Raw genomic sequence first — 21,621 nt, 5'->3', positions numbered from 1 at the left:
CGGAGTGGGTGTCCGGGTTGCCCTCTTGATAGGTAGGCAGGTAGGTATGGGAAATAATAAAAACTTCCAAAAAAAATTGGGAAGGACCAGGGGACCTCTCTCACTGGGTTGGACGATGCAGTGCCAGTAACACGGGCCACACCCGCTTTTGTGTCTTTCCCCAAGACGATCCAATCCGGGCGTCGCTTCTTTCGCGCTGCACGACGACCCCCTTTTTTCTTCATGATGGAACATTTTACCACTTCCATTGACGACGGTTCGCCCAAGACACTGGAGATTTAAGAGACATTACTATGCTCGATTCGGGCTACGCTGAGTGCACCGATCCATATCTTTTGCTTCAACCACCAACGATATTTCAACACGCCGTCCTCGCGCAACAGCCTTGGGCCCGAATGTTGGGAAAGGTAGAGCGAGGTCGCTTCACCGCCTAGGTTTCATTCACCACCTGCACTGTACCATCGCTACTAGTGACATGCCACTACTGGGCAACAGTCCACAACCTCTTCTCTTCTCTTGTGTTCTCGCCATCCGGCGCATGGCTACCGTACAAATACGTACTCGCCGTTTGGATCATTGTTTGATTGATGGGATCAAGCCAGCGTCATAAGCTTTGTCTTTGAACATGTTGCGCCGGCTATATGCGATGCTCGATACGATGTGCAGTGGCTTGAGGGGACAGAGCGTGCATGTGGGAACAAGCCGTCCCAACTGGATCGTTCACTTTGACGGCTACGTAATGATTGTACACCACCCCCTTTTCCTATTGTTTTTTTCCCCCAACGAACACTTTTCCGGCTTCCAGAAGTCTCGAAACGGCAACCTGGCCACAACATAATCATTGGCTGTTCAAAGTTTTTTCCTTCCTCTCGTGAGCAGCGCCAACTGAGCCAGTCATCACGGGCACCAAACGTTCAAAGACGAAAACCCCGGCACGGCGAATCGACATGATCTCCCAGATCCCTCCCAGCTGGGCAGGTTTGTTTCAATTCCAGCCTCCTCCAGCCGGGGCGGATAAAGTGACCGTGTGCCTCGATAATGTGACCGTATACTAACCAGAAGGGGCCGCCCCACATAGTGCAGAAGATGTCAGTAAATGCCAGCCGCACTAAAATTTTACAATGAGCAACATCAATATACATTTGCACATCTGGTACAGCCTACAGAAGTTAGACTTACGTATAAACGAGACAGTTAGAATCGTACAGAAATCCAATCTTTTATTATTATACGTAATAATCTAGAATTATATAACCCATTCCCTATATTACGCTATACGGCTCTGTAAGGGCACTAGCGGTTCATTATTACCCTATGTACGTAAGACTACCGTTTGTGAGGCTACTACTATTACTACTAGCAGTGCCTGTTATGGCCCAGTCCAGCTGACCCATGCCCATACCCAGAGACCTGGCTACACTACACGATCACTACAATACAAGTATTCTAATTAGTTATAGATTAGATAAGGAGAATAATCTAAGCGCACTGGGTTTGGAGGCATATCTTCCAACCCAGCTGCACGTATAACTCTTTCCTTTTATTCTACTCTTTAGTCGTAAATTCTATATTAAACATTAATAACATTACAGCCCTACCTCGCCTGTTACATACCTTTATACTATTTATAATTTATCTCTTTACTAGGGACGGTATTAAATATCCTACTTGAAGAAGAAAGGTTATAGCGTAGTAATATAGTAATTAAAATTAACGATTGGGGAAAAGTAGAAAAAATTCGACGCGTAGCGTATTATAATCCCCCTATTACCCTTTATAAAAAGGAAACTCCGAAGAAGAGAATTAAACGGATTAACAACTAGGTTAATAATTATAAAGAAATTAACCGCTACTACGATAATTCGTAATAATACTGAGGCCGTACAATAGCGCTATATTTATTTTAACCCTAATACCCTAAGAAAGTACGCTTTTAAGGCGGGTAAACTCCCCCCTTCTAAAGTCCGATGCAAATCCCTCGACCCTAATAATTTTATTGGTTCTAATTTTTAAAGTACCGCCTCCTATATAATTAACTATAATAATAATAAAAACAATGAAATCGAGGAACTCAATTTATTAAACCTCGCTCCCAAAGAATTTTATAAATATTATTTTAAATATATCTAACCTATTATCCATTGTATATACTACTTTCTTAATAAGGAAATGCTAATACGTAATTTAAAGGAACGCCTTTAAGGATTGTTCGATTATATATACTATAATAGAAACGCCTTTATACTATTTACTCCTATAATTTCCGAAGGAAAGGGTAATCCCAAAGTTAAATCCTTCGACAGACTAATAATTTACAACTAATTTATTACTTTAGTCTAAATATCCCCGGAAATTATATTTATAGAGATATATGTCCGGATTGCCTCCCTTATAAGCGCTATTAAATAATTCAATAACTTTACTAATATATTTAATTATACTAATAAGGATCTCTATATCCTTAAAAATTAAGTTAACCGCTTCGGTTCGGTTATAGCTACCTTATCCTATAAAATCGCCAACGGAAACTCTAATCTCCTAAATACCAACTTCCATACTTCTAATACAGGCTTTCAATAAGCCCTCGCGGAAAACCAGCGATTCAAAAAGGAGAATAAATACTTATTAATATCCCTAAAAATAATTTTAAATATAATTAATAAGGTCGCCGGAGGTAATAACCCCAATAATTCCAATAGAGATTCTAATAAATCCGCGGCTTTAAAGAGCTCTAAGAATAGTAATTTACCTAATCCCCTTTACAATTATCGTTTTCGCTCTAGTACACTAACTATTATAGTTACTTCTATAATTCGCTCTACTAATAGCAAGCGTTCTACTAAAAAGGAAAGTACTAAAAAATTCTACAATAATAATAAGGAGGATAAAATAACCTTCAACATTTAGTATTACCAAATTAAAACCAAATTCGAGGTTAATACCGACTATTTCAATAATAACCGTTAGAAATTTAGCTATATTATTAATTATTTAGCAAATAAAGCTACCTAAACCCTACTCCCTTATTTAAATATTGACTACCCTGACCGTTTAACTACTTCTAACGATTTATTAAAGTATTTATAGGAGGAATATTATAACTATAATGCCTATAAGAAAGCCTTCACCGAATTTAATAATTTAGAAATGAAATACGATAAGCGTTTCTAGATTTTTAAAAACACCTTTCAATATCTAATTAGCTAGTACCGCCGCCTTCGCGACTAATAGAAGAGCGACCTTCATTGTAAAATTACTAAAAAACTTCGCTAAACAGCCGAATCTATTTATTTAAACCCTTCTAAATAGTTTAATAATTATATCCTCCTTCTTAATTCGCTCGATAAAAGCAATAAAATAAACGCCCAAAAGAATTATTAGTATAATAAAAAGTAAAACTTTTATTATAATAAGGATTCGAAGGAAATTACCTCCGCCCCTAAGCCCGTAATAAAAACCCCGGTATTCGAACACCCTACTCCTAAGGAAATGAGGGAGTTGGCTAAGGAAAGCCGTTACTTTAATTACTATAAAAAGGGATATATAAATAGCAAGTATCCTTATAAGGAGAAATTCGTTAAATATTTTAATACCTATTTAAATTCTATTACTAACGTTATTTAGAGAAAGGATTCTTCTAATATTAAAGATTTACTTAATACCCCGTCGTCTAATAACGAATCTACCCCTTCTAATAATAAGAACGCCGCCTCGGGATCTATTTAAGGAAATTAAATACCCTAGGCTAAATCTCCCCCTAGGGCAAAGTTACAACGGATATCCTTAATATTTAATATCCAGACTTTAATCTCTGCAAATACTTAGGAGGAAAATCTTCCTTTTTTATAATATATAGTATAATACTTAATAGAATTACTATTACTACTTCTAATACCCTTATTAATACTAGAGCTAATACTAATATTATTATAAATTTATTTTTCGTTCGCAAACTGCGGAAACTATTAAAACTACCTTTCTATAACAATTTCAACCCCGGGTTTATTATTCTTTATAAAAAAGCCCAGCCCGACTCCGTCAATATCGCGCTAAAAGGACACATTAAGATCTAGAACTTTAAAGTTAAAGATTAATAGATTATTATTTTACCGAATCTAAAGCGCAACATAATTATCAATAATATATAATTAGTAAAAAATAATATCTTTATTAATCCGGCCCGTTCTAAACTACTCTTTCTACTCAATTAGAAAATAAATTAATCCCGAGACCTCGAACTTAGCAAAAATTCTACGCTAATAAAGCACTTAGATTTTTAAAAGGACATTAAAATCCGAGAGGCTTTATTAGAAAAAGAAGACAAATAGCGCCAAGACGGCCGTAATAACTATAAATTAATATTTAATAGAATCGATAAATTAAAGAAAGAATATAAACCGGATTAGGAAACCCCCGACCCTACCCCTTCTTAATAACCCCTCTCTATTATCTAAAAACGTTCCAATAGATCCTCGTCCCCCAATATAACTGAATATTATTTTAATAAAATAAACTACTAATTATTCGAATAAAATAATAATATTCCTATTAAGACCGAAGAATTTATATTTACCCTACTTTAAAAAACGAAGCTAGTACTTACCTAAAATCCTTACCCCTTATATAATATATACGGTCGCTATTAATTAAAATACAATTAGGGATAAATTAAAGAACAATCTACAAATTTTACATTTATTAACGCTAAACTATTCTACAAAATAGTAAAGGAAAGGCATCTCGGCATTACTAATTTATATAAATTAAGTTAATTTATCGAAGATAAATATAATATTTATAGAGATTTATTAGAAATAGATAAAATAGAATTATAGTAAAAGATTCTTAAAGAAGTCCCTAACTAGTATTATAATTTTCTAGAAGTCTTTAATAAAATTAAATTAAATACCCTCCCCGAATTCTAATTAAATATCGATTACTACATTCCCTTAAATAAAGGAGCTCGACCGGAAGATCTCTGCTACAGCCCCCTTTATAAAATATCTCTAAAAGAGTTAGAAGTTTATTAAAATTATATTATAGAGAATTTAGATAAAGGATTTATCGAACTAAATATAATACTATAGACTACCCCGGTCCTCTTTATACCTAAGGCTAATAGAGGATTGAGATTTTGCGTAAATTATTGTAAATTCAACGCCTTATTACGAAAAGACCAATATCTACTACCCCTTATTAACGAAACTATTACCCGTCTCGCCAAAGCAAAGATCTTTACTAAGATCGATATTCGTTAGGTATTCTATTATATTCGTATATTTCCTAATAATAAGGACCTTACTACTTTTCGTACACGCTATAGCGTATATAAATATAAAGTCCTTCCCTTCGGATTAATAAATAAGTCCACTACGTTCTAATAGTTTATTAATAAAATCTTAATAGAGTATTTTAATAATTTTTACAACGTATATATCAATAATATCCTTATTTTCTCCGAGACCAAAGAGGAATACGAGATATATATTAGAAAAATATTAGAAAGATTCCGAAATACTAATCTATAAACTAATATTAAGAAATGTAAATTCCATATTACTTCTACTAAATTCCTTAAGTTTATTGTTTCTACAAACGGCGTTTTTATCAACCCGGATAAAATTTCTATTATTTGCAATTAAAAGGAACCTACGAATGTAAAAGGAGTTTAATCCTTTATTAATTTCTATAACTTTTATAGAAAATTCGTAAAGGAATTTAGAAGAGTAGCACGTCCGCTAACCAACCTTACAAAGAAGGATACACCCTTCCGGTAAACCGAAGAGTGCCAGACCTCCTTCAATGAACTGAAGGACCGCCTCCTAAAAGCCCCCGTCCTTACTCACTTTTACTACAAAAAGCCTACCCGCATTGAAACTAATTCGTCTAACAGGGTCTATACTAGTATTATATTACAATAACAACCCGAAGATAATAACTAGCACCCGGTAGCCTTCTACTCGGAAACTATACTTCTAGTAGAAATAAATTATACTATCTATAATTGTTATAGCTGAGCTAGACTAGTTGCCAAGACTACTCCCGTGGTCCGTGCTCCTATCTGAGCCTTCTGGTTGGGCGCATCCTTATCGCATCCACCCGTATTATTTAATTAGGTACATCCCTTCTTAGGACCTACTTCCTTCCTATATTTAATCGTACTAGTTAGAGCAGCACTTCTCTTCTTCTCTTTTACTCCCTATAGTTAATTATTTATTACATTCGTTAAATTAATAGTGCCAGCCACTTACCCAATCTACGTACCGTAATACTTAATTAACTATCCCTTCTCTAATTAGTCGAGTACGCTTAGCCAATTAGCGATTGTAATCTCTCTCTCTTTTTAATTGGTACCGCTTAGAGTAAAGCCGTATTATATTAACCTTTATCCGACCGACGGAACCCAATTTCTATACGCAATTAAACGAAGCGCCCGCTGCCCGATTGGGTTAGCCCTAATACGAAACACGTAAGGTATTACATAAACGATATTATTGGAATACTAATAGGTTTATAATTAAAAGCGGAGGATTATACGTAATTTTAAGGTTTACTACGCTAACGGAGCGGTCTAGAACCCGGATTTTTTATTTTTCTATTTTTATACCCTATTAAATTATATTATCAACTATTTAATTAGATTGACAATTATCTCAACTATTCACTTTTATAATCTCCTTAAATTATATTCAATATTTACTAATTTCATTCGCTTCACCGCCTTTAATATTAAGCAACTTAACCTACCCCCATTCGAAGGCACCTATTTATTTTCTTCTTTAATTCAATAATTCTCACCTTCTTATTTAATTAATTATAATTATCTCGCACCTATTTACGCAACGACCCTTCATCGACCTATCGCTCTTAAAAATCATTATTATAACCGACCAAATCTCCCCGGAGTAAATACTTTAGAATCACAATAATGAAATTCGCACTTTACGTAATAACTTTAATCTCTTAAACGAAAAACTTTCTCTTTTAATTAAAACTATTAGTAAGAATCCCACTCCCAAAGTAAAATTACCTAATACTAATAAATTTACTAGAATCAATTTCTCTTTTAAAATTTAATTACTTATAATTAAGGTAAAGTTTAAGTTCGATAGCAAAGCTATTAATAATATTAAAGCACAATTCTTTTACGTCTATTCCCGGTTCGAAAGAAAGATTTAAGCTTTAATTATACTATAATTAATTTAATTTTCCGAGAATAGTATCTTCGACCCCCAAGTCCTTTTTAATTAATTAGTCTATATTTATAATAATCCTAATAAAATTTAGCAAGCTAAAGCCGCCTTATACGCTCTCCAATAGGGCGACGACACCTTTAGTATCTTTATTACCAAATTTAAACATTTCCTTTATAAAGTTCAAACTAATTTTTAATTTAAATCCGCAAAGATCTTTCTCCTTCGTTAGACTCTTAATAAAAAGATATATAAGTACGCTCTATAGATTCGTCCCTAATCAATTACTTATGTGGATTACATCGATAAATTGAAGGAGATTTTCGGTTCTATTTACTTCTCTAGTAAATATAGTAGCTATAATTATAAAAATAAGGATGCTATAGATATCGATATTATTTAGGGAGCGTTAAATTCTATTAAGTTTAGTTATATAGCCCCCTATAAGGCTCTGCCTCCCGTTCCCAGCACTACGGCACCGGCTACTAAAACTTTATCTTCTTCTTTACATACTTAGTTTTATACTATTATAGTTCTTAATAATAATAGTGATAATAATAATAATAACGATATTTTAGTCTTAAATTACAATTTTCGCGCTTCTTATTCATTAGATAACTTTGAGCGCAAACTGGAACGCATATATTACAGCGATAGATTAGCTAGATAGGGTTGCGACTTAGACTAATGGGTCCTAGGGATATGGAATTGGGTTAAGGCTCTACAAGTACTTTAATAGTTACGTAGATTAATAGATTTCTAGTAGTTATTCATCGACTTTGGGTCTGAGTCTTTCTTCCGCCGGGGGGGTAATGTTATAGCTGAGCCAGATTGGTTGCTAAGACTACTCCCGTGGTCCGTGCTCCTATCTAAGCCTTCTAGTTGGGCGCATCCTTATCGCATCTACCCGTATTATCTAATTGGGTACATCCCTTCTTAGGACCTACTTCCTTCCTATATTTAGTTGTGCTAGCTAGAGCAGCACTTCTCTTCTTCTCTTTTACTCCCCATAGTTAATTATTTATTATATTCGTTAGATTAGCAGTGCCAGCCACTTGCCCAGTCTACGTGCCGTGACAATAATAAAGAACTATTAATAATAATAAAGGCTCTCAAAACATAGCGCGCTAAACTGATAAGAGTCTACCCCTTTCTAATTGTAACCAATTACTAAGCCTTAAAATACTTCTCGACTAAGCGACTCCTTAATTCCCAACAAGCCGGCTAGGCCGAATCCATATCCTAATATACCTTTAAGCTTACCTACCGCCCTAATAAAGAAAACGTCGCGGCCGACGCCCTTTCCCGGAAGTTAGAAGATCTCCGTACTATTAAAGATAAAAAGGAAGATCAAAGAACCTTGCATCTCTTTCGCTAAAATAGCCGGGAAGTATACTCGTACATAGGGGATAAAGGCGAAATGTCTACCGCCAATATATAAATATTATTAGCCGAACTCTATTTATTAGATAACGAATAGGAACCCCCTCCCCTTTCGGGAATAGAATTAGTGGATATACTTCTAAAAGCTAATTGAGAGGACCTTATATTAGCGGTATATTGTACAAAGGCTAGGAATAACGACCCCGAATTCACCCTTCGATTAGACGGCCTCCTATTTAAGAAAGCTAATTAGTTTGTAGTCTCCGAAGGAGACCTCCGCCGCACTCTCATCTATAAAGTATATGTGCGTCTTATTACCGAATACCCTAGTCGAAATAAAACCCGCCAATTTATATTTTAATAATATTAGTAGGCCGGTATATCTAGTAATATTAATCGTTTTATTAATAATTATTAGACTTATAAAATTTTAAAGGTCCTACGCGATAAGACCCCTAGACTACTATACCCCTTAGGGGTGCCCAACCGCTTATAGTAACGAATTATTATTAATTTCAAGAATATACCGAAGGATAAGAGGGGTTATAATAATATAATAGTAATAGTAGACCGATTATCTAAGGCTTCGTAGTATATTCTATATAAAAATATTATAACAGCTAAACAGGCGGCTTACCTCTATTACTACGGGCTATAGAGAGTATATAGGTACTTGGAGGAAGTGGTTAGCGACTGTGGTCTATAATTTATATCCTCTTTTACTAACGAGATATTAAAGATTCTAGGTATTAAATAGAAGCTATCCTCTTTAGGACACTCCCAGACCGCAGGACAAGCGGAAATTATAAATTAATATATCGACTAACGCCTCCGACTATTCGTTAACTACAATTAAAATAATTAATTAGAAGTACTCCCCGCCCTTAATACTATATAAGCCTCTCTTCCCTATAAGAGCATTGGCATATTACCCTACGAAGCTATTATAGACTACCCAATGCCGCTTCCGTTCTACTAGGACCAATGTACTACTACCCCTCCTCTGCTTAGGAAGCGATCGTAAAGAGAAGACCACAGGTTCGAACCACGTCAGAGTCACAATTTTTTTCCCCTTTTCTTTCTTTTCTTTTCCTCTTTCGATTTTAAGGGCAAAATCCTCGATAAAGGGAGGGGTAATATTATAGCCCAGTCTAGCTAACCCATACCTATACCCAGAGACCTAACTACATTGTACGATCGTTACAATGTAAGTATTCTAATTAGTTGTAGATTAGATAAGGAGAGTGGTCCAGGCGCACTAGGTTTGGAGGCATATCTTCCAACCCAGCTGCACGCACAACTCTTTCCTTTTATTCTACTCTTTAGTCGTAAATTCTATATTGAACGTCAACAACGCTGCAGCCCTGCCTCGCCCGTTACGTGCCTTCACAGTGCCATTATTAGTACTACTAGTATAATACTAGGGGGTGATTGGCTCGTATTAATCGTTACTAGTATATTAATTATACTTATAAGATTCGCGATTTATGCCTTTTACTATTAGTTAATTTACATTATTGTAAGCCTCGGTTTCTTAGGAGGAGGCTGGCGAGTAGGCGTATTGTAAATTAGATTATATTGTATATTTATATCCCTTCGAGTACCGCTACTTTACGGTAGAGATTCGGGGTAGGTACTTTGTAGTATAGGCTACGGTCCATTAATTATCGGAGTATTACATTGTATTATTATTTTATTAGGGTTATTTTCGTTTATAAATTTTAAAAACGCCACTAATAGTAATTATTACCAGTTAATTTAGTATGCTTTTATTAATTAATAATCGGAGAAGGAGGATTTATAGTATTAGGTTTGAATTACTAATATAAATTAATATAAAGTACGACGAGGATTATGTCGGGCCCCGCTAAGAATAGATAACGAATTTTATATTAATAAGGGAGATTATATTGCGTTCGAAATCGATTAATATATTTTAGTTAGTAAAAGGGTAGATTATTTTTAATTTATTTCTCCGCTAGCTTAATTTATTCTATAATTAATTCGAAGGTAGTAAAGCTTACTAGATACTACAACTACTGTAGTACATTGGTATTATACCGCTATATATTTTTAGAAGTCTATTTAGTGTATATTGTAATAAACCGTTCTTTCAACCGATTTAGATTCCTTTTAATAGTACTAAGTAAGGTAGCTAAATTAATAAAGCGATTTTTTAGTAATTATTTAAGTATATTGTAAGCGCCTTCTATCTGCAATATAATTTGAATGCCGAAGTTGCAATGCTACTTAATATAGAAGGTTGCGAATTCTTGGGTAATAGGTAAGTAAGTTTTTAATAAATATTCAATTAGTATTGTAAGGGCCGGGTTAGTAAAGTTAATAAAGACGGTAGGGGGAATAAACTTACGCTTTTAATTAGGGAATTCTACTATTAAAGTTCGTTAACGGTCCTAGAATTGTTCGTTTGAATTAGAATAAACTACGGCCATCTACATAGAGAGAATACTATTAGTATTATTAAATTACAATTTTCTAGAGTTAAGCAGGGCTCGTCCATTAAATTGATGAATTAATATATTTCTAGTAACCTTATTAAAGTATTAATAAAGTCTTTTATTGTAAATAACTTTATTCCAATAATGTAAATTTAATTATTATTATTAGTAGAGTTAATAAAATTGCTATTGACTTTATTAACCCTATTATCCCTATAGTGGTTGTAGTCCTTATTGTTATTATAGAGATGACTACCGTTATTACCTTAATTACCGAACGCTATACTATTTAGTGTACCAATTTATTTTTTTTTAACATTGAAGGTAATATTTTTTATAATATACTATAGGCAAATTTAATATTAAGTATTATGGTCAAAGACAGCGCGGGCGGCTCTCTTAAATATACGATTATAATTCGATATTATTACATTCAGTCTAGCAATATTCTTATCGGTAAATAATTTTTCGAAGATACATAAAACTTAATAAAAGGACTCCTCCTTCTCGTTACTTAATAAATAATACCCGATATTAAATATAGTGTATATATAAGTAATACCGCAAATCTACAATAGAGGTATATCGAACCGGTTTATTTTATAAATATAGTTTAAAGATTATATTTTTAGGTTCTTCCTTTATTAATTAACGTACTAATTGTACGTTTAAAATATACAATCGATTAGGCGGTTATTATTATACGTAAGGAATTTACCCTTCTTACTTCCTTTATTTTTATTATTATCCGGCGCGCTAAATTCATTACTATTACCTTTGCGATAAAACTTTATAAATATTATAGGGTTGATGCGGGATGTATTGTATATATAGTTAGAATCAATTGACTAGAGTAGACTGGATATAACTACAGTTATACCCATTACTATTAAAGGCTCTGGCAGGTCTAGGTACGTGCCCAGTCACGTGCCTAGCTGCCCGGTCGTATAGACCCGCCTTATAAGGTAGGCTAGCGATAAGATAAGGGAATTCCCATAAAGGGATTCCCATACAAGCCGGCCTTCAACTACACCTTTCTTCCTCTAATATCTTCTTCTTTAATATTACAATATACACTAACATTATAATATTTAAAAATACTTATATTACCCTATCAAATAGTAACTATAATTAAATAATTATAGTAATCTATAACGAATAGTATACTCCTTATACCCATCTTCTAGTAAATTCGCTAACCTTATTATTACGAATTTATTAACCTAATTGTAAGATCAATTATTATAAGACGCCGACCCCGCAATTACAATCTCCCAAGTATACGATTATTCGTTATAAAAATAGCATCGCGCACTTCCTACACTATAATATCATACTCGCGTCGATTCGCATCGAACGAATATACTAGAACCTCTACACCCCCCAATCCGAACTTCATTTAATCCTCAACGCAAAGGGTAACCTACAATTATCTCATCGAAAGATAACTATCGTTTTCCTTCCCCCTCTTTACTAATTTATTAATCGCTTATTGTAAAGATAACACTAACGAAGAAGCTTTTCGAACTCATTAATCGCTCGTCGTAATAATAGTATTAGCGAAATCAAATATTCCTATTCATCCCCTCTACTATTACCCCAATCCTATTACCTTCTAATATTGTAATTATAAACAGGCGAGCTTGTACTAACCTTTTTAACAACCATTACTCCAAACTTCATAGCTAATAAAGACCCCCCGGAGCAGACAGCTTTACATCACTCGCCTCGCAAGCTATCTGCGCCCTCTACCTACAATATTAATCGTTTAAGTAATCAATCCTCAACCTTACTTTAATTTTGTAATAACTCTACCCCGGTACGTAATATTACTCAAATCTAAGCCGGCCCCTCTATAGCCTCCAGCCAACTAAAAACCGGCATCGTTAGCAACGTCATTTCTACCGTAGTTAGCGCCTTCTTACCTAGCAAATCGCGATAATCCTTAGTAATCGACCCCCTAAAAAACTTTACTCCGCAATAAACCTCGCCTTAAAAGCGTAGATCGTAGCGAAACAACCGCAATACTATAACTACCAGCTAGGAGGACGATTTTAAAGACGATGGCACTTATAGCGGTATCCCCGACCGTATAACCAATAAGAAACTCTAGAAGCGCCTAAATAATACGAATATAATAATTAAAAATATCAATAATAATATAAGGCAATTCAAGACTAAGATGTACGAATAATTTACAATTTATATAAAAGATGCCTACGTTTAAGGCGAATGTATTAACGAACTTACTACTATTATTACCGGATTTAAATCCGATATTTCGTCTAACTATAAAGAAATTATAAGAGCTATTATATTATTAATTATCGGAAAAAATAACCCCTCTCTAATTAATAAAAGAAAGGGCAGAGCTACTAAAATACCTAAACATTTCCCCAACACCTAATCGGACAAATCCAATATCACTACTATTTATTACCCTACTACCAACCTCAACAACCCTCCGGCTAATAGCAATACCGCTTCCAAACCCGCTAGCTATACTAAGCCGGCCATTAAAAACTTCATTAAAAATTAGGAAATCTAGTATATTAAAATTCCCCCTCATATATAAACTAACCCTAAAGTTCGCTAATATATTCTTATACCTTACAATCTCGGCTACTATAACCCCGCCTCGCGTAACGGCAGCCCGTTAGCCCGCCCGCGTACCCGTCCGTATAATAACCCCCGTATTACTAAGGCCGTAAATAATAACGAAGAATTTACTAAAAAGATTTTTATAAATTAGATTAATAGGTTACGCGACCGCAATAATAGCCTTCGCCGAATGTTTGAGAAGTAAGCTAATATATATATAAGGCATATATAGGAAATCTGCGACTTCTACGCAAGGAATGCTCACGCTGCGGCCTATCTGGAACTATCCCGCAATAAAACTAGTAAAACTGCTTCTACACGAATTACTCAAAATACTACTAGCAAGGCTAGCAGAACTTCCCCTATTATTATAGAACCCCTTACTACTAGTAAAGCTAGAAGAAGTAATAATCTACCTACTCCTTTTAATATCCGTCCCGTCGGGGCCGCCCTAAGCAACCTTAACGACGATAGAGATAATACTAAAGACGAGAATAATAAGGGTAAGAATCTAGACTTTCCCTTTAAATATTTTAATATCTATAATCCTCGCCGAATCCTTACTATTCGCTAAATTTATAATAATCCTAATAATAAACCTAAATTTAAGTATAACGATATCGGAACCTTTAATCTTTTTACTAACAACCCTAATAATATAGGGATAGTGGAGAACGGTAGTAGTATTATCTATATTAATACTACTATATTTATTAACTAGCTTAATACTTTATTAAAAAACAATTACACTAGTTCTATTGAGAGATAGCTTATTCGTATATAGCCTACCTTCCTATAGGGCGCAATTTATATATAATAGTATAATTAATTAAACTCCACCAAGAAATAGCACTACCGTAAATCTTTAAATAATCTTATTAAAATTTTAGTAAAGAGATTTATACCCAATTCAGTTATAGTAATAAAGAAGTTCAATAAAAGAAAGTTAACCCTTTACAATATTTATAAAAATGAGAATATAATTTTAATATACGTTTTAAAGCAACTTTATTTTACTTAGGCTATAGGAATCCTTTCTAAAAGCAGTAATAATTAGCATAGTATTATAGTACAAATCTAAAATAGTATATATATTAATATTAAGATTGTACTATGCGCCCCCCTATCTTTTAATAATATTGAAAATTACCTTAAAGAAATCGAAAAGACTAAAACCATCTTACTTACCGTCGCTAAAAATAGGTATTATCCCTTAAACTCTTCCGGTACCGACGGATATTCGTATAAAGAATCAAGCCGCAATTAAGACTAAACCCGTGGTTGTAGTTCTAACCGACAGCAGAATAGTAACCGCGATTATAACTACAATTATAACAGCAATTACAACCGCAATACTAACTACAACCGTAGCGACTATAATCGAACCCCAGACTATAATAATCACAACCGTACCCCCGATTATCATACTTAAAACTACGACCGTAACCGTAGCCCCGATTATTATAGCTATAATCGATTTCGCAAGCTAAGTAAGGAACATACTTATTATATTAAGGAGTAAACTAAAAATTAGGTTAATTTTATTATAAAGGATTCGGAAGATTATAATTTAAATAACTTAATTTATTATATGTACAATAGCTAATTAACCTATTCTAAGTACCTTATAGTATTCAATAATATAAAAAACAAAATAGATTATACTAAATACTATTAAGCCCAGACCTCGTATATAGGAGTCATTCCAACTATTACAAATAGTACTAATTTCTACAAGTATAGAAAGTGCACCTAGAGCTTCCTATCCCGCAATTACTTATTCGAATATCTTAACTATTACAATAAAAATAATATTGGGTACAAAGAATAGTTAATAACTACCTACTACCTTAACTCGGCTATTATTATACCCTTTAAAATTTAAAATTTAATTCCCTAAAACAATAAATTATTAAAGAAAGGCCTACTCTTAACTTTTATTTATCTTTAAATTATTACCAAAACTACCCTAGAAGCCGAAGGAATCGAAATTTGCATAGACTCCGGCGTAGTAAAGACTATTATTAGTCGGCTATTTTTCTAAATTTTATAATATTCAATATTAATAGAATACTCTACAAGGATTAAAGGAGTTAATAGCAAATTAATAAAATTTACAGAATAGGTTATATTTGTAATTTATTTACTAGGAAAAGACTTTAATAGTAAATCTACCCTATTAAAGACTATAGTAGCCGGTTAAGTAATTAATAAACTCGATCCTAACCTTCTACTTACTAACTCTTTCCTTTACCTACGCTAAATATATATTAATTATTGTAAGGTTAAAGTTCGCCTCCTATAAGACGATTTTAGTACGATATTCGAAGTGTTTAAACTACTTAACCAATATTTACGAAAGGTAGTAACCGAGAAGAGGGTTATCCTACGTCTAAGGGAGGAACGTATAGTACCGGTTTATTATATCGGTTTATTTAAGGATAGGAGCTTTCTCTTCGATTCCTCCCACTCTATAATTATTAGTACTATCCTTAACGCGCACTTACCTAAAATTGCGTTAATGAAAAATACATTAAGTTAGATAATTATTATTCCCTAAAAATAGAAAATTAATATAATTATTAAATATAATACGGATAATTACTTCGCAATATCCTAGCCGAACATCTATAAGACCGCTATAGTAGTCTAGATACTTAGTATTATAGAGAACGACCCCCCCCTATCCGCCGCCTAAGTAATAGAAGCCGTATATTAAATATATTTTATATTAGCCAATATTAAACTCGATATCGATTTTAATAATATTATCCCTACGAATAACGTTACTAAGATAAACGTGCCCGTTCCGCCTGCCACCGCTCTAGGGACCTTCGAACTTCCTAAGATGCTAGATAAGCAATTTACCCTTAGTATTCGTATTAATAATAAAACCCCCGAGATTATTATAGACGAGGGAGTTTATATATTCGTAGGGAGTAGGAAGATATTAAAACGGTTAATAAAATTAGTTGAAAAATTTTTAAAACTCTAGAAAGAAGGAGGCGTTATTGACGTCCCGGAGGAGGATATGATGAAAGTTCCCTTAGTAGACGGTTAGCAAAACTATAAGGTTATTATTTATATATATCCAGTTAATTAGAAAGATTAAATAATTATTAATAAAGTTTTTAACGTACTATATAAGTAGAGTAAAATAGATTGGGTAAAGTACGCTACCTCCTTTGCCTATCCTATATTTATTATTTAGTAGGAAATAAAGTACGGCTCTAAAGGGAGACCGGTTATTAATCTAAGAGTGTTCAATAGCCTTACTATCCCGAATAATTATCTATTGCCTTTATAGGGCGAAATTATTATATTTATATATAATAAAGTAATTATTACAGTTATTAACGCCGTTTCTTTCTTTTATTAATTTAGCGTTTAGTAGAAGTATAGGGACTAATTTACTCTTATTACTTATAGGGGCTTCGAATAGTCTACTATAGTATAAATGGGATTTAAAAATACGTTAGTTTACATCTAATGTTTTATAAATATATTACTTTATAATTATAAGGATTATTATAAAATTTATATCGACGATATTATTATTGTATTAAATTTAGTCAAGGATTATTTTAATTACCTAAACGCTATTTTCACGTTGTTTACCGATAAGAATATCGTTCTATTCTCTAAAAAATTGTACTTCGGCTACCTAAGCGTAGAATTACTAGGATTCTACGTAAACGGACTCGGGTTATTAATTATTAATGAACGTATCGAAGCGTTTAAGAGCCTAGCCTTCCCTAATAATTTTAAGGTTTTTAAATAATATATTAATAGTATAGGATTCCTATACTACCTTATTCTATATTACGCCCAGATTATAGAACTATTTTAGGTAAGGAAAGTCGCGCTCCTAATTGAAGGTCGTAAGATAGGTAAGGTTAAAGTAGGGAAGCTAGTCCGGAGGGTAGCCTATTGTGCCCGAATTTATTATTCTCTAACCCCCGCTGAAAAAACTGCCTTTGAGGCGTTGTAAAATACGGTATATAATAATAGTACTATTTTGTACTATTTGGACCTAGATTGCCTAGTGTTTTTATAAATTAATAGATCCCTAGAACGAGGTTTTGGCGTTATAGTTTTCTATATTAAAGAACCCTATAAATAGGAAGAAAGGACTATTATACTATTTTATTAAGTCCTGCCTATAATGTTTTTGAGTAAGGTACTAATAAAGGCCGAAATAAGATACGGCCCGTTGGAATTGGAAATTGCGTGCTTAATATAGGCCGTTAAAAAAATGCGAACCTAGTTTTACGCCTGTATAAACCCTATTATAGTATTAATTAACTATTTGGTAATTAAGGGTATTATAAAATAGATATTATTATAGATAATATTAATCGACTAAGCTAACCGGCGCTTAATTAATACGTTAATTTATTTGTCCGAGTATAAGTTGAAAGTCTTTTATATACTAGGTAAGCTCAATTTTATATTAGACGCCCTTAGTCGTTTAAAAATAATTAGCGGTAATAAGAACCCCGACGGAACGTCCGTTCTTAATAATATTTAGATTAAAGACCGAACCTTCTACTTAAATAACGTATAGTACGTATTCTCTAAGGCGTAAATAGATCCTAAAGTCTATAAAGCCTATACGGCCGTTTACACTTCTAATAAAAAATTCGTTAAAATTATAAAATATCTAAAGGAATATAAAATAGTCTCTAAGGACGGAGATATTGTTTTTTCTAAGCCCGGGTATCCTTTCTTTATAAAGGATAGCCTTATTTACAATTAATAAGTAGATAGAACTAAGAACCTTTATATCCCTTATAAATTTATTAAAGAAGTTCTAGAAGCAGCCTACGACAATAAGTATTACTTTAGGTATAATTATATAATATATAAATTTTAAAGAATGTTTTTCATTAATAAGGCCCGATTAATTAAATAATATCTAAAATACTACTTAGCGTACCAATTTAACTAAACCGATTATAACCCGCCTATTAGTAATTATTAACCAATCCAATCCGAAAAGGTATTACCAATAAAAATTATATCTATTAATTTTATTATTAGCCTTTTAAAAATCTCCTTAACCGATATACTATAGTAAATACCTAATTATAGTACTTTCAATTCTTTAATACTTATTACCAATAAAACATTAAAGAGATCCCTTCTAATCCTTAATTATAAAACCTATACGGCCATCGAATGGGGTATTATTACAATCCGTATAATACTATTATATAACTGGGGATTCCCAATAGGTATTATTTTAGACCGCGATTATAAATTTATATTAATATATTAGCGCAGTATATAATCCGCAATAGGTACTAAATTACTTATAACAATAATATATTACCCTTTAGGAAATAGAGGAGCCGAATAAAAGAATTAAATAATTGAAATTACAATTAAATTTTACACGTTTGTGTACAACCTCGGCTATAATTGGTTGCTAATCATTCCTTCTTTGTAATAGAATTTGAATAGTATATTTATTAAGAACCTTAAGGCCTTACTATACAAGTATCTATTTGGATATAAATTGTTAGGACCCCTAGATATCGCTACCGGCGCGATTGAACTATTATATTAATTTACTAATAACCTTACTATTTGAGATTATATCCGTTAAGAAATTTAATTAATTATAGATTTTACTATTACTAATACTAAACTTCGCTATAATATTAACTACTAATAATTGGAGTTTAAAGAAGGGGATAAAGTATTTTTAAAGTTCAATTATAAATATTACCTATTAGGACGTCCTTTAAGGAAAACCTCCTAATAACGTTCGGGACCCTTTAAAATCGTTAAAAAGATCGGTCGCTTTACCTACCAACTCGAATTACCTCCGAATATAAAGATACACCCTATTATCTCGGTAGTATACTTTATTACAGTACCTAACGACTAAGATCCTTTTAGCCGGACCATTCCCCCGCCGGGACTAGTAGAAGATTCTTAAAACGATTCCGACCCCAGTTTAAATGTAGATTCCGAGGCCCCTCGATATAAAATTAAAAAGATCGCTACGTATAAATAAGTCAAAGGAAAATTATAGTATTATATTAAATAGAAGGGTTATAGTTACTATAATAATTATTAGAAGGATATAAAGGATTTAAAAAAGACTAGGGATGTTGTAGAGGACTACTGGAAATACTGTTTAGACGAGCGCCAGTCCGGAGCGCTTCGGTCGCATATAGACGGACAACGCAAAGTTCGCTTCGTAGATGAGAAGGACCGAAAGGAGGAAAGAGAACCCTTATAATACTTACTAAGGCGAAAGTGAAGGTATTCCCATCGAGGACGATAGGCTTCTCTTTATAGTACCGGGACTTAATACGGGATATATTATATATATAGTTAGAATTAATTAACTAAAGTAGACTAGGTATAACTACAGTTATGCCCATTATTATTAGAGGCTCTGGCAGGTCTAGGCACGTGCCTAGTCACGTGTTTGGCTGCCCGGTCGCATAGACCCGCCCTGTAAGGTGGGCTAGTAATAAGATAAGGGAATTCCTATAAAGGGATTCCCGTATAGGCCGGCCTTCGGCCACGCCTTTCTTCCTCTAACATCTTCTTCTTTAATATTACAGTATGCACCAGCATTGTAATATTTGAAGACACCCGTATTACCCTATTAAGGGTTTAATTATAGAGAATTAAGGAATTATTAGGTAAGGGTAAGTGCGTCCGCCTTTATAATTTTAATAGTAGCTAATATATTTAATATATTATAATTCCTAACCTTAACTTCTAGAAAATTAGTTTATAAAGTAGCAGCGATATCTCTAAATATATTTTTGGGCTATTTCTTATATTTAAAAATACTTTCTATAATTTAAAGAGTTTTTTCAAACCGACGGTAATTAGGTAAATACCCTACGGTATTTAAATTTAAATTATAATTATATTAGTATTAATTATAGTCGAACTTCTAAATACCGTTGAATTTCTTATATCTTATAGTTTTTACCTTCTATTTATAACCCTTCTTATTGGATTTTAAGGTATTACGGATACCCTTAGGGGTATGGCTAGCGTGTTTATTTTTACCCTCGCTATATATAAAATTATACTAAGTTGGTTTACTATTAACCTTATTATTATTACGATTCGATGTAATATAGAATTTTTCTATTTTGGCGGCGGTATTAATATTACGAAAGAGAGTCTTATAATTAAATTATTTGTATTTGTAAAGGTAGTATAGTTATAAGGGACTTTCGCCGCTATTATCCTTATTATTAGAGATTTGAATTACGGCGGGAGCGGGGGGGTTGCTAGTGAGATTAATAACGTTGGTCTTGAATTTTGAGGGGTTAATAGGGTAAATAGAGCGGGGCATTTTAATAATAATAAATATTATAGCGCGGTATTAGCGATGATGAGGTATGGGGGTAATGAGGTATGTGTTCAATCTTATAAGTGTGTTAGGGATGTACACTTATGCTGCTCGCTGCAAAATTTTGGTGCGGCTGGCATTTACTAATATTTGCTGACATACTGTATAGGGCGGCCCCTTCTGGTTAGTATACGGTCACATTATCGAGGCACACGGTCACTTTATCCGCCCCGCCTCCAGCCTCTCCAGGTTGTTCCCTGAATATCATCACGTTGCAATAACCAGCCCCACCGAAAAAGGCCGAATGGATGTCTGGGCGCAATTAACCCCCCCTAGCCCCCACCATTGTAACCGTTATCGTCCGTTATCGCCCGTCAAGCTCGCTTGGACGTGGCATTGCAGAAGGCTCTCGGCTTTTGGACGAGATCGTTGATCCTGGCGACAAGAATGCTGATGCGGGACCCATCGTTGCTTATCGATACCGGTCATTGCTTATGAGGCTTATCAGATGATCTGATTATTTCTTACTGCCCCTCCATCTCCACCGTGACTCTACCAACACACAGTAGCGTCGGGTCGCCAAATGCCCCTCCATAACTGGCCGTCTACAATTCCCGAGCTGATCGTGAATCCCAGCAAAGTCAACGCTCAG

This window comes from Neurospora hispaniola (genome assembly GCF_033458365.1).
Source record: "Neurospora hispaniola strain FGSC 10403 chromosome Unknown B0T23scaffold_2, whole genome shotgun sequence".
NCBI classification, from domain to species: domain Eukaryota; kingdom Fungi; phylum Ascomycota; class Sordariomycetes; order Sordariales; family Sordariaceae; genus Neurospora; species Neurospora hispaniola.
This window is presented reverse-complemented; position numbering follows the sequence as displayed.